Source organism: Antennarius striatus, chromosome 9, assembly GCF_040054535.1.
Source record: "Antennarius striatus isolate MH-2024 chromosome 9, ASM4005453v1, whole genome shotgun sequence".
NCBI classification, from domain to species: domain Eukaryota; kingdom Metazoa; phylum Chordata; class Actinopteri; order Lophiiformes; family Antennariidae; genus Antennarius; species Antennarius striatus.
In genome coordinates, this window is record NC_090784.1 from 7,909,357 (window position 1) to 7,923,336 (window position 13,980).

The following is a 13,980-nucleotide window of genomic DNA, read 5'->3' on the forward strand; positions in this document are numbered from 1 at the left end:
TGTTGACGATCCTTTCGACGCAGCCCCTCTATTACTGTATGAAAAGAGTTTCTGTGGCCGCAATGCGGTGATAAACGGTGCCCTCACTCTCCGTGACAAACAGTAATTAGGAAGGGGTGGATGGGTTCCTCTCTACGACATCTAATGTTATCCAGACATGCAACTTCTGTTTGTGTGTGTATACATGTGTGAGATCTGGTTTGGTTTTACGTTGGACGCTAACTGCAGCGGAACACTTTCCTGGTGTAATCCAGTGGCAATAAAACGATTTGAGACCTGACCTGTAAAAAGCCGTATCTGAAAATTTGGTTGGGCTTCACTTCTTTCTCCACAACCCTCCTTTGATACTTCATTTTAATATGTGTGTCGTCCTTAAATATGAGAGGCTGTTTCTTTTTCCCCTCAAAATTCTCCGCGCCTGCCCATCACCCGTCCACCTGCAGCACCTTTGCCCTTTCCTCCTCTCTCCTCCACCATCTACAGGCTTCTCCTTTTCTCAAAGGGGAACTCCCTGCAGAAGGAAAGAGCCACTGTTTTGGAACAATGGCTCCTGATTAAACTCCCCTGTTTGAAAGTGACCTTCAGACTGCTGACTCAGCTTTTATGTATACTGTATATACACTATGAGAACCTTAACAGCTCCCTGCAGGAGAGGACTGGTAGACATATCCACACTGTGCACACAAGTCCATTTAGGTCTGTAAATAGATTTTTCAGAGTCTAGTATAAAACGTACGACAAAATTGACATATTTTAAATGTTAGATGAGAAATCACAAACTGCACATAACTGCCACCTGTAAATAGATTGTTCAACATTTATTTTAAAAGATATTCATCCTATTCCTGTTTCATTTCTTAACTCAGCATAAAGACTAGAAATAGTACAAACAATTACAATTGTGGCACACGGCAAACTACGTTTGTACCGGTAAGTGGATTTTCTTTGTTTTGCACAATGAAGCTGGGTTTTCATAGTCTTTATGCTAAACTAGACAGCTATGGGCTGTAGCTTCATATTTAGCACATCAACATGAAAAACCATCTTTTAAGAAAGAGAATAAGCATATTTCCATCCATCCATCCATTTTCTATACCCACTTTTGTTTGTCTTTTGTTTTGTCAGTCAGTAGAAGCAGAAGAAAAGAGCCAACAAAGATGTTCCACTCATCCAAGTTCACACAAAACGCTCACATCTGAGGTGTGATCAGTGAAAGTTGGATGTTTATCTAGAAGAAAGTTCATAGTACAGGTAGCATAAGTATCCAGGATTATCCAAGACTTATACACACACACACACACGCACGCACGCACGCACGCACACACACACACACACACACACACACGTGTGATTGCCTGAACATATGGAGCACAGGTGCGGTGCACCTGTCTGTAGCCAGGGGAGTTTGGACACCTGCAAGCCCTCCACCCCTCTTTGGTTTTGGCTCCCCCACCCTCAGGTCACTCCACCGCCCTCCTACACCCCGGGAAGCCCCCGGCAGCTCCTTGGTTGTTGATCGACGTAAGGTGAGAGCTGTTATCTCTGCGTTTGGGAGGAGAAGCCCAGAAGAAAAATAGCCATTAAGGTGCTACAAATCACAGCAGGAATCCCATCTCACACATGTGTGAAACTCAAGCCAGTCAAAAAAAAAAAAAGTGGAAGAGAGTAATGAGCAATGAAAAGGGAGCGGTCAAAGAGGAGATTACGGGTTTTCCTGTGTTTTTAGAGTCTGCAATACAGCAGCTTATCTTGGGTTGAATTCAATGCCACTAGATGACAGCCTTGAGCAGAGAAAGCTTTAAAAGCATCCCCCCCAAAGTGATCCCCCAGAGTTCTTGTATGATCTGTGTATACTTAACTGCAGCTTAGAGACTGTTTGCCATGCAATCAATGCTGTGCAGCTTGTTAACAAACAGTTCAGGGGCTAAGCTTTTGAAGTGATAGAGATGTGGTTGAGAAAGTGCAGAGCAGCTCGGAACACAAAACATCCTCTTTAAAAATACTCGCCTGGAAGTGGTGAGGGTTGTTGGCCCAGGAAGTAAAGAGGGTGACTGAACGACTTGTCACACAACATCCTCACCCTTCTCCCACCTATCCACAGCTCACTGACCGGGTTTGACATTATGACAGTGTTTTAATCACAGAGTAAATCTCGAAGTTAAGCTACAACCGCCGATGCATTGCTTTAAATAAATGTCTCCAAGTGGTTTGTGCAGTTCTTTGATTTTGAACACATGACCTTTAAGGCCTCCAGAAGACTTCACACATGCTTTGTTGATTTTATATAATTACATGTTTGTCTGCGTCTTGATGTATTTATGGGACCGTCACACTTAATGTGACAAAGAAGAAGAATAAATGTGGTTATAATGGAGAAAATCAGGGTGCAAAGTGTCGACCAGTGATGGATGTATTTTAATGTCTGCATATGTGCTCCATTTTTAAAAATTTTTTTTTTTGTTTTTAGTGTTTTGTTACATCAGTTCTTGTGGTTGTCGGTGCCATTTTCCATTAATGACAAGAAAACCCTGGATGGTTCCTTCACGCCCTTTTTTAATGACTCTTAACTGCCAAGTGAACACGCACGCACACACACACACACACACACACACACACACACACACACACACACACACACACACACACACACACACACACACACACACACACACACACACACACAAGGGCAAACATGGTGGTTGTGACACATTTCCTTTTCTAGTCTTGCAAGGATCATAAAGCTCTAATGTTTCTAACTGGGCCAAAGAAACCAGTAAAGGTTTAGCCAGTATGTGAACGTGTTTCAGCCATTTATACATATTCCAAAACCTCTTATTCAATGATGCTTTCCCAGCATGCACTGGACTTAAGACTGGCAAGGTTACCGACCTGTCACAGACAAAATATAAATGCACCCTGTCATGTTGAATTTCTCACTAATGAGCAAATTTAAAACTCCAGTCTCAGCAGCCTTGCATGAATTTGTGTAGCGGGAGGAAACTGGAGCAGCCAAAGGAAATACACTCAGGATCAACGGAAGAAAATATAAATATCCATTATGGTGTGCATGTTATACTGAGTTCACCGTCACTTTAAAAATGTCTGTCGTGCATTTTTTGGCAAAAACTTTGTTCTGATATGCCATTCTGAAATAACAAGTATCCGTATACATATTTACACGTGTACTAACAGATTCCTATGCATGAATTTGTTTTTAGACTTTTCTGAATCTCTTTTCTGCTTTCCCACCCAAGACCACTTCAACCTTTAAACGTTACCGTTCCCTCAGAATGACTTCCACTCTGCCTCTCTACAGTGAAAAGTGTTGCTCTGTGCTGAGCTTGAATTTCAGGGATGTACCTCAGCGTCTGTTTAGAGGGTTTGATTGAGGTGTAGGGGTCCTCCTGGTGTGTGTTTCCATCGGGAAGCTGTGTGTCCATGAAGTGTGGCTGCGTAGATGTGTAGCCAGCTGATCACACTAACTGTGGAATGTGTTTCATGTGTGGGTGTGCGTCAGCCGGGACAAGGATACATGTGTGGTGCTCAGATCTGGGACAGGTGGAGAGTATTCCACCCTCATCAGTGCTGGGTGAGTCTCACACCTGTCTCCTTCTGAGGTGGCCCCGCTGAGGACCAACGGGGCCCGGCTCACCTGCGTGTCTGCTCGGCTGTACATCTCTGTCAGACATCCTCAACCTGTATTATGTTATATTTTGCTTTGACTATGTCTGACCACAATTACTTTCTTATTTCTCTCTTTATATTTAATGACGGGTCCAGGGATTTTTTTTTAAAATGTCGTTCAGTCTCATTACACTCATGTAAATGTAAATTCTATATTCTAGTCACATTAATTGATAATTCATTCATTCATTCATTCATTTTCATGTACCGCCGCTGTATCCGCCGTAGCGGGTCACGGGGAGCTGTAGCGTATCCCAGCTGGCATAGGGCGTGATGCGGGGGACACTCTGGGCACGACGCCAGTGCACCGCGGAGCCACGTACAAAGACATACAAACAAACACACACACACACACTCACTCCTATGGGCAATTTGGGACCGGCCAATCATCCTGAAGTGCATGCTTTTGGAGGTGGGAGGAAGCCGGAGAACCCACGCACACACGGGGAGAACATGCGAACTCCGCATAGAGTGGGACTCGAACCCGGATCTGCCGTGTTGTGAGGCGACAGCGCTACCCACTGCCCCACCATGCCGCTCCTGATAATTAATTCTTAATTAATAATTAATAATATGAGTATTTCTTTTAATATTTTTGGGGGGAAAAACTATTTGCCGTGTTGTCTGGAAGGAAATTGTTATCTAGAAGAAAATTGTAGCTGCTTTTTACTATAGCCACACACACACAAACTTTGTGACCAATAGGTTTTGCCGTGCTTGGACAGCCAAAGATGGTTCCTAGATTTTTATCACAGGAGCTCTGAACTTCATAGTAGGTTCATGCCCAGATACATCATATAAATTATGTCTGACAATATTGTCATAGACAACTAGGATTTTTATTTATGGTACTGTTGGACTTGGAGGCTGGGGAGGCACTCAAACACTCAACCAAACCAGGTCGGTTTCAGTACTTCACAGCAGAATCCCCACCAAACAGTCAGAACATCTTTTGCAAATTGTAGTAACTGGAAAAGCTATGTTATTAGTGAGCTTTAGAAGCGTTGCCATGGGCCGACTTTTGTCCTCCTGTGAACAGAGCCACGCCAACTGCAAGACAACCATCTGCTGGCTAGCTTCATTTTTATTAGACAAATAGAAAAATGTTTTAGAAAAAAAAGTTGCGAGTAGTTAAATCAAGAAATGTATGCAAGTAACATAAAGTATTAATAGAGGCTACCATATTTCATCCCGTCTAAATGCAAAAAAAGCGAGAAAGGTACAACCTTAGATTAGAACTTAAAGACAGCTTAATTATATATTTCTATTAAGTTCATCTGATGTGATCTTCAGTTCATGTCCAAGTTCTTGGATAAAGCATTTTGTATCTTAACTTTCCTCTCCATTGTGCTGTCTGGCCAAGAACAACCTTGCCAATATCTGACAGTGTGGAACTAAAACCAAATAAATCCCATAGATCTGAGTTAGTGCTTGTTCTTGTTGTTACAGCTTTTTGGCTTAGCATTAGCGGACAGACACTGACTTTCATCCATGGAGCTTTTAGAGTTGCCCAGTGCAGAGCAACTCTGTTTTATATTCCAGAGCAGCAGGGAAACTAAAATATAATGCTGGTAAAAATGTGCTTAAATTGTCTTTTTGGTGCAAAAATACAATAAATAACACCAACTTTCAATTGTTCCTGTATAAGAGAACAAGCTGTATAGTTAATCCAACTCAAGCATTTTGTAAATGTGTTTAGACTCTTTAGTTCCTCTCTGAACAACAACAGATGCCGGACTAAAGGACAGGGATTCTTAAGACATTTAAAATGGTTGTGGTAAAATTAAGTGTTGTGGGCAGATTAACATTCTCAAACAAACCGCAAGCAATGATGTTTATTTGAGTTCTTTATATATTTTTTTACTGTTTTTTTTTTTTATTTTTTTAACTATGTTGCTATACTACCTCTTGCCTTAAAACCAGAAACAATTTGCAGACTGCAAGCGATCCTGCTGATGGCTCTTGCCTGTGTGACTGCCAGGTTTCTGGGGCATTCAGTTCATTTAGAGAACGTCTTTTCATTAATGGTAATGTGGATGACATAGAAGCCCCCTCATTCACCTGGAAGTCTTCACTGGGATGTGGAAGGCATGCAACAAGCTCCAGTGAGTAATACAAGGCCGGTGGGAAGTTGGTTTCATTTGTTTATTTTGTGTGTTTGGATATTGCATGATGAAAAGGTTGTTGCTGTTGCTCTTTACTTCATTCTTGCGTGGCTTTTGTTGAACATTTTGAGGTTTTATCAATCTAAATAAATAACATGTTTGCGTAAGCTTCTGCATGTGCATATCCCAGTGTGTGTGTGTGTGTGTGTGTGTGTGTGTGTGTGTGTGTGTGTGTGTGTGCGTGCGTGTGTGTGAATCTGCTTCATGGGGGCTTTCCAGAACATCTCTCTCTTTGCTCGCAAATTTTCCTTCCAGCTACCCCCCGTTGAAATATGCACTCTTCGCCCCTCCTGATGATTTTGTCCTCCCACCTGCCAGACTCAGCATCTGTCAGAAAACAACAACCAGTCGGCGCAATTGAACATACTCAATGATTTTCTTTTAGGTTTTGACTTTGTTTGACCTGTATATACTTAGATCAAAATTTGAACTTATGACAAGTTCTCTTAAGGTTCTTTAATAGATGTTGATTTTCTCTTATAGTAATATTAGTAACACTATTAGCAGTACTGTCTGTAAGTAACACAAGCCCTTTAACAGTACCAAACTTAACAGAATTAATCACTGGTGGAATATCTCTGTTATGACATGTGCAAGATCACTATTTTTTTCATCTTCATAAAAAAAAAAAAAACGTTTTTCTTGCCTTCCTTTTGATGTAAATTAAATTTCACTTTAAAAACATCTGTAGTCTCAGTGGGCAAACCTTGAAGAAATGTGTTGGGACACACTCAGTCGTGAAAACCAGCCATACATCCTTCAGTAGCAGAATGCTGACTCTGTTTGAGGGCAAAATCAACTTCATTGAATGAAAAATGAAGAAAATTGGTCTATTTTCACTCCTCTTCTGATATATTATCAATACTATATTTGAAGAAATCAAAATTCAATTTTGGCTTTTTTTTGATTAGCAAGTTAAAAGAACTATTTTAGCTGTTGAGCTCCATTTGCTTCAGTCATGTAAGAATCCTTGTGGGAACTTTCAGCTGAGTTTGGTACAAAGTAAGTTGGTCCCCAAAGTTCACGCGCAGCTTTACATACTATAGGCTAAGGATTAGAAACATCATATTACACCAGCATGGATGATTCAAACACCATAGCTACTGACACCAGAGAAACTGTTGTCATGTAACGCTTGGACTTGCTCTTAATTCTGTTAGTCATTGCCTGTTGGTTTTGAGAGTTTTGTTCATTGATTTAGATTTATATCTTTGGAATTTGTTGTGTCTGAGAGTTCTTGTGACATATTGTTTGTATTATTTGAATACATTTATGTAAATTTGTAGCACCACAGGCATGAACAGTTATTCTGACTATCTGTGCAATTTGAGGCACTTCATTTAAATTGTGTTTCATTTAGGTAAATAAAAAACAAAAACAGATTTCACGGGCTTTTCTTCTGAGTAATTGCTTACGGTCATTTGTGTAAGTTGCTAAATGGTTATCATACCCGTTTAAGTTTATGTCGCAAGATGCCTTTTCTACCCACGGTACAAGAGGCATTCCATGTCTATATGTCGTTATAAAAAGTATCAACACTTTGTGATAAGGTGACGTTTTTAGTCTCTTGATAATTGAATTGGGTCTAGTGACCATATGTGTTGCCAATTAGTATTGGGAACATTCTTTGGCAAATGATAAAGCAATTCTTAAAAGACTATGGACAGAGTCACTCTCGCATAAAGGAGTTTTATCTCACTAGTTTATTAGACACTTAGCACTTCATCAGATTTTTCCAGACAGAGTAATAGTAAAAAAGGATGATTGGAGGCTTGCCAACCTGCAGCGAATGTGACTGACTGGCAGGTGTTGCTGGGGCTTTCTACTGGTAGCATTTCCCGGCACACACCATACTGCGAACTGGCTGCATCTGTTTTAAAAGCTGCTGTAGAACCATCTAAGTGGTCAAGACACAGGTTGGCTCTTTCATGAGGTGGAAAGGATCCCAGCGCTGGCAGCCATACTCCTTTACATTCTTTCAAGTTATCACATATTTGACTCGGTATAGAAAACAAAGAAACAGAGATAATCTGTAAAGCTCTACAAGACCCTGCTCCACATGTTTGGACCGGTGCCACATGTGAAGCTCGCATTTGAGTTAGGTGAGAAATTCCTCGCTGACTTCATAAGTATTGAAATTATTTTCTCCTTCACTCAAATAAATGTGCCAATTCACTTTCCGATGACTAATTTAAACATTCTTGATGAAACCTTTGTTTTTAAAGGTACAAAGCTGGTTTTTCCACCAAACCAGCTTCGTACCTCTCACCCGTCTCTCCATTCCACATCAGAGTGCACATGTGCCCGCAGCTTAACACTGTGCCTCCAACAGTCATTAATCATCACATACTTATCTTTAAAAAAGAACAATTTGTGTGATGAAAGCTCCAAGGGTGAAAAAAAAAAAAAACATTAAGGGGAAAAACTTTTAACCTGTAATAAAAAACAGACATGCCATGGAGGCAGCAAGGAGGTGAGGTCTCCTGCCAATTCTCCCAAAGGAGGTGGAGGGGTGGGAACATGTCACATCTAGTGAAATTAAGGCCTGGGTGCAAAGACAGAGCTTAAATGCACTTTCATAGGCCCCAAGGAGAATCAACCTTAGCGTTGTTAGGCTGGCTCTTAAGAGCTGAATGCTCTTACACAAGAGCATTGCCAACATCCGCCATGCTCCCACAACTGAAGTATATTTTTCCAGTATTAAGATGCCACCAAACAAATGTTGAGAATGTCTACCCAGCTGAGGTCAGATGTCTCTGGAAAGAGAAGCAACGAGGATTGTTGAGGTTGTGCGAGAAAACTGTGTCTGTGAGTTTTACATTGCAAAACTTTTTTTGTGCAATGTGACAAGTTGAATGGGAATTTCACTCATTACCTTTTTCAGATTTGAAAACTTCTTCTATTATGAGTCATATGTCCTTTAATTATTAGATTTGACTAATTTCGATTTTTTTTTTTTACCTTGAAATGACATAAGCCGACGTATATCTGTATTTGATGTCATTTATGTGTTGTCTTCATGCCCTGTAATTGATTCTGGTAAGTCTTGGGGAATAGTACTTCCATATTTAGAGTAATAATAGCTTTAAATGACTTCGAGTAGCAATTATAGAACAAAATTCTATTAATAATCTTTGAGTTCATCTCTCTCTCTCTCTCTCTCTCTCTCTCTCTCTCACACACACACACACACACACACACACACACACACACACACACACACACACACACACACACACACACACACACACACACACACACACACACACACACACACACACACACACACACATACAGGTATGAACACAAATGGTTAAATAATTTACTTAAACTGAATTGTCAGTAAGTCGTTTTTTGTTTAATTTCAATCTATAATCACTATTCAAGGTAATTTAAATGCTAATACTACTCTAAATATGAAAGTGATATTCTCTAAGACTGATCAGAAACAATTACAGGACATAAAAACATGTAAATTAAATATAATATCGGTATACCTCAGCTTATGTCATTTTAAGTTATGTTGTTCCTGATTATACGCAAGTTTTCATAAAAAATAAAAATCAATTTACATTTTACTCAACTTGATTTCTGTCCACCACAAATAGTGGAATAGTAAAATCACCAAAAAACAGTGAAAAGCACATCATGTTACTGTACAATGGATAAGAATTAAGACATATAGCATATTAAAGTATGTATGTATAGTTCCAGTATGTACTGTTAAGCATTAGTTGTGAATGAGTCATGCAATTGTGTTCCAATTGTGTTGGATTAGTTTACAGTAAAATTTTGCTCCTTATAATTTAATCTTCGAGGAGAAGAAGTCTACAGTTGTGCAGGTGACAGTGATACTACATTTTTGTACAGGGGTACTTTGAATACAGTAAACAAAATGCTTACATTGATGGTCTTATTGCACCAACATTACTTAAAGAAAATATAATGTTAAATACACATAAGTATTTTCCTCTCTTAACAGCTGACACAACGCAGCCTATGTTTGAGGCTGACAGGAGCGCTGATCGTTTTAGAGCAGTTTGGTCATGAACCAAAATACTGGGAAAACAAATTTCTTGGACTTGATGATGTGCTCCAGAAGAATTGAAGAGTCAGACAGTTTCAAATCATTGTGAGATCATGAAATGTCACGGTGATACATTCAACAGTATTTGAATAGACATTGCTTAAATATTTTAAAGATATAATAAAAGTAGTGCTGCATCGAAAAATAAGTGCACATAAAACCGCCTGTTTAAAAATCTGTTCATGATAAAGTAAATTGGCCAGTTTTGATTGCTGAATAACAATAAATTCCTTTTATATAAAGGGACATTTGCAGTCTGTGCATGCAATTTTGATTAAATGTACAACTGCCTTCCTCAGTGTACTCAGGCCCGCCCAGAGACACAGCTGTGCTTCTGTAATGGTCCACTGAGTATAGCCTTTCTTCATCTGCTTTTCTCACGTTTGTCTTTCTCCAATAAACAAAAGCAGACTTTGCTATTATTCATCATCATCATTTTGAAACAGCTCACTCAACCACTGTGTCCCTCTATCAGCAGGTCACTTCTTTCGTACTGTCCCACTATAACCTGTCCAGTGGTTTTGAGTTAAAAATGGGCAGTGCTGAACAGAGGATGGAGACAGCAGTGGAAATCAGGTCATCCTCGTGAAAATGACTTATACTTTAGTTAAGTTAATGCAAACAGATGCGTGGAAGTGTCTTTTTTCCTACATGGAATTTTAACTTGATCTGCTTGGACAATCCTTAACAGGTGAACATCAGTTTTTCCTCACTTTGAGCGGTAGCTACAGGGGATGACAGGCCTGTTATGCCGAGAGCCCCATGATAGTGTTTGGCATTCCATTAAACTTGTCAGAGGTCCAGTAAGTCAACTTCCACCCGTGCAGAGGTCTGACAGAACTTCTAAAATAGGTTTGTGATGTTCACCAAATTGAAAGTCAGATTGGGGTTAGGGTTCATGTTTTAACCAAACAAAAACAATGCAATCAGCTCTTCATCACTTTCCAAATTTCAAAGGAAAAAATAGATTACAAATGTAAAAATACAAATGTATAGTGCCTATATTGCACAAATATTTCAGATCTTAATATGATACAGGGTGGCTCAGCGGTAGAGCGGGTTGTCCGATGATCCCAGGATTGGTGGTGCGATTCCCGTTCCCACCCAGTGACCTTGGAGTGTGAGCTGACAGTGGGAGGTGTCAGCTCGCCTCCTGAGGTGCCCTTGAGCAAGGCGCCATCCTCTTTAGGAGTTGCTCATTAGGGTGCACCACAAAGGAGCTGCACGCCACTCTACCTCCCCCACATTGCATGCTTACAGGCCCCTTGTGTGTTTGTGTGTTACTGGCCTGTAAATATATGTGATTAAACTAACAGCGTGTGCTGGGGTGTTCTAACAATATCCCTACAGGGATCAATAAAGTATATTACAAAAAAGGATGATGAACCTGTCACCCATTAATTTGCATTGTAATAAATTCCTTTCAGTTCATAAATACACAACATGTTCCATGGAGAACTGAATGAAGTGCTCTTTTGGCTGAACTGAGCTCACCAACAATGCAAATATTGTCATGGTCCTGCTCTGGTGCATTTCCTGATCCCATCTCTCTTCTTCTCCTCGTCTGCAGAGTTTACAAGATACCCTTGTGCATCATTGCAATCAGCTGGCTACTAACGCCAGTCTCTACACTTCTCCAATGCTAGAAGATTCCTGTTGTTTCATGCGTAATACCTGTTCTCTAGCTGCTCTCCTGTTTCATGTGTCTCTCGTTGCTCTAGTAGTTGTTGTACTACTGGTGTTCTTCTGATTATTTCACCAATTTCGAGTTTGCTCCTGAATTTCTGTTGTAGGCTTTGTGAGTATTTCCTTCTGAGGTGTTTTTTGTGTGTATTTTTTACTTTGACTCTGGTGATTTTCATTTCTTACTTTGTATATTTTGCATTTGTTCCCGTGAAGTGATATTCAATTGAACTTGGTTGTAATTAAACCAATCTTCAGTTTATTCTGCATCTGGGTCCTGGCTCTACTTATACGACCGTGACAAACATGGAAACACAACCTTCTAACTCACATTCATATTTGTTGTCTTTCCCTCCATAAATCATTGTGAAAACTCCACTGTGCTCTCTCAAATGTTGGTGACCCCTGGTCTCTGATGTATTTGTAAAAGGTATGCAATTGCTATAAGTTGAAAACATTGATAAATGCTGATCAGCCAAACTTTACACAACCAGCTACAGTATACTTAGTACTTAATGTGGTGAGTTATGATCTACATCTGTAACTGTCCACCTACAGTAGATAAACGAGACAAAGCTGTTTATGACATATCTTGTATAACGACCATAAATATGCTCCTATTCTGCATTTTACCCATCACTAAACAGCTAAAGCTTTGAAGTTATGAGGTAATGGACTACTGTGCTTTATTTCTTCTTGACATACTCTTTATCAGTTCCAAAACATGTGCCTGCTCTGAAAGCTCTGTGGTTTAATGTCCAGTAAACTCACAGCAGAGTTGATAATTCATCAGTCTTATTTATCCAGTGTAACAAATTTAGACTTCCCAAATTCCACCAACTTTTTAGACCTACCTCTGCAGAGGGCACAGACTCAGTACGCTGAAACACATATGCATAAACATATACAGTATACAAGCATACAAAATGCACACAGTATTGTTGGTATACACGAATTTGAAAATTTGGATTAATAGTGAGGAAGAATAAAGAAAATATTAAATGAAGGATAAATGCTTGTCACTGTAAAAATCTGTTATTTCTTATAAAAAAAATCTCACGTGAGCTAATTTACGAGGCAACAATGCATTGGCAGAGGGGAAGGTAGGTAAACAAACCTTGTTTGCTTAATGTTTTAAATTGCAGATAATAGTAACTTATACACCACTTACAACCATTTTACCAGCTATTCTCTGTTTTATTCCCCCCCAACATTTTCTTTCTTGATAGTAACTGGAGGATATGTATACTGTATGGTTGAACAAAAGTAGCGTGGGTTGGAACAATAGAGAACAGAGGATTTTTTGTTATGCCATTGAAACCTCTGAGGTTTGTGAGACACTTGAGCTGCAAGTTAAGATGATAACAATCAGTACCAATATGGATTCAGTTTGTATGTAATATGACATCTGATCTATCTAGAGGAGAACAAGACTTCATATGGAATCTTGGAACATGCTGACCTTTAGATTTATTGAGGTGCATAGGGTTTACTCATGAAACGATGATCAAATAATGTATTACAAAATAAAATCTTCAATGTAGTATTCAGTTGTTGTTTTTTTGTTTTCGCAGTATCCATTTTGAAATTGTAGTTCACGCTCATTAGTCTTTTTTGTAGCTGGATAATGTTGAAATTTTTATTTATTTTAGTGCTTGAAAGGCATTTAATTTTTTTGTCTTTTCTACGACATCAGGTTATAATTTACATTTCAGATCATCTAGTGAAGCCAAACCCAACATTTTACTCTGCTGTTACATAAGATTCAATCGATCATTATCTAATGAAAAACAGGTTGAATGATCAAAAATGCTGCTTTGGAGAAAGTGTCTGATTTCATTAAGTCAATTTAAGGACTATATCCAGACAATGAACATGTCCTGATTTGCATATTTATTTTGTGAATAAGTATGCATTTTGTACCAGAATGTGAATTGTGAGCTACAATGGTAAGGCCATGACATGCTCTATTAGGCCTCTGATTTATTTATCTGATCTTTTTAACTAACTCGTCATTACCATTAATGACTAAAAATAATAAAGTTGACCCTTTGTATTCTGGAGGAATATTTTTAGTTAGTAATTTTAGGAAATGTATGATAATTTCAGAATTAAATTTTCATGCTAGATAGATAGGTAGATAGATAGATAGATAGATAGATAGATAGATAGATAGATAGATAGATAGATAGATAGATAGATAGATAGATAGATAGATAGATAGATAGATAGATAGATAGATAGATAGATAGATAGATAGATAGATAGATAGATAGATAGATATTTGCTTTATTCAACTACTGATAACTGTTTTCTTATGACACACTTCTTGTCAAAAAATGGCAATCAAGTTATCTAAAG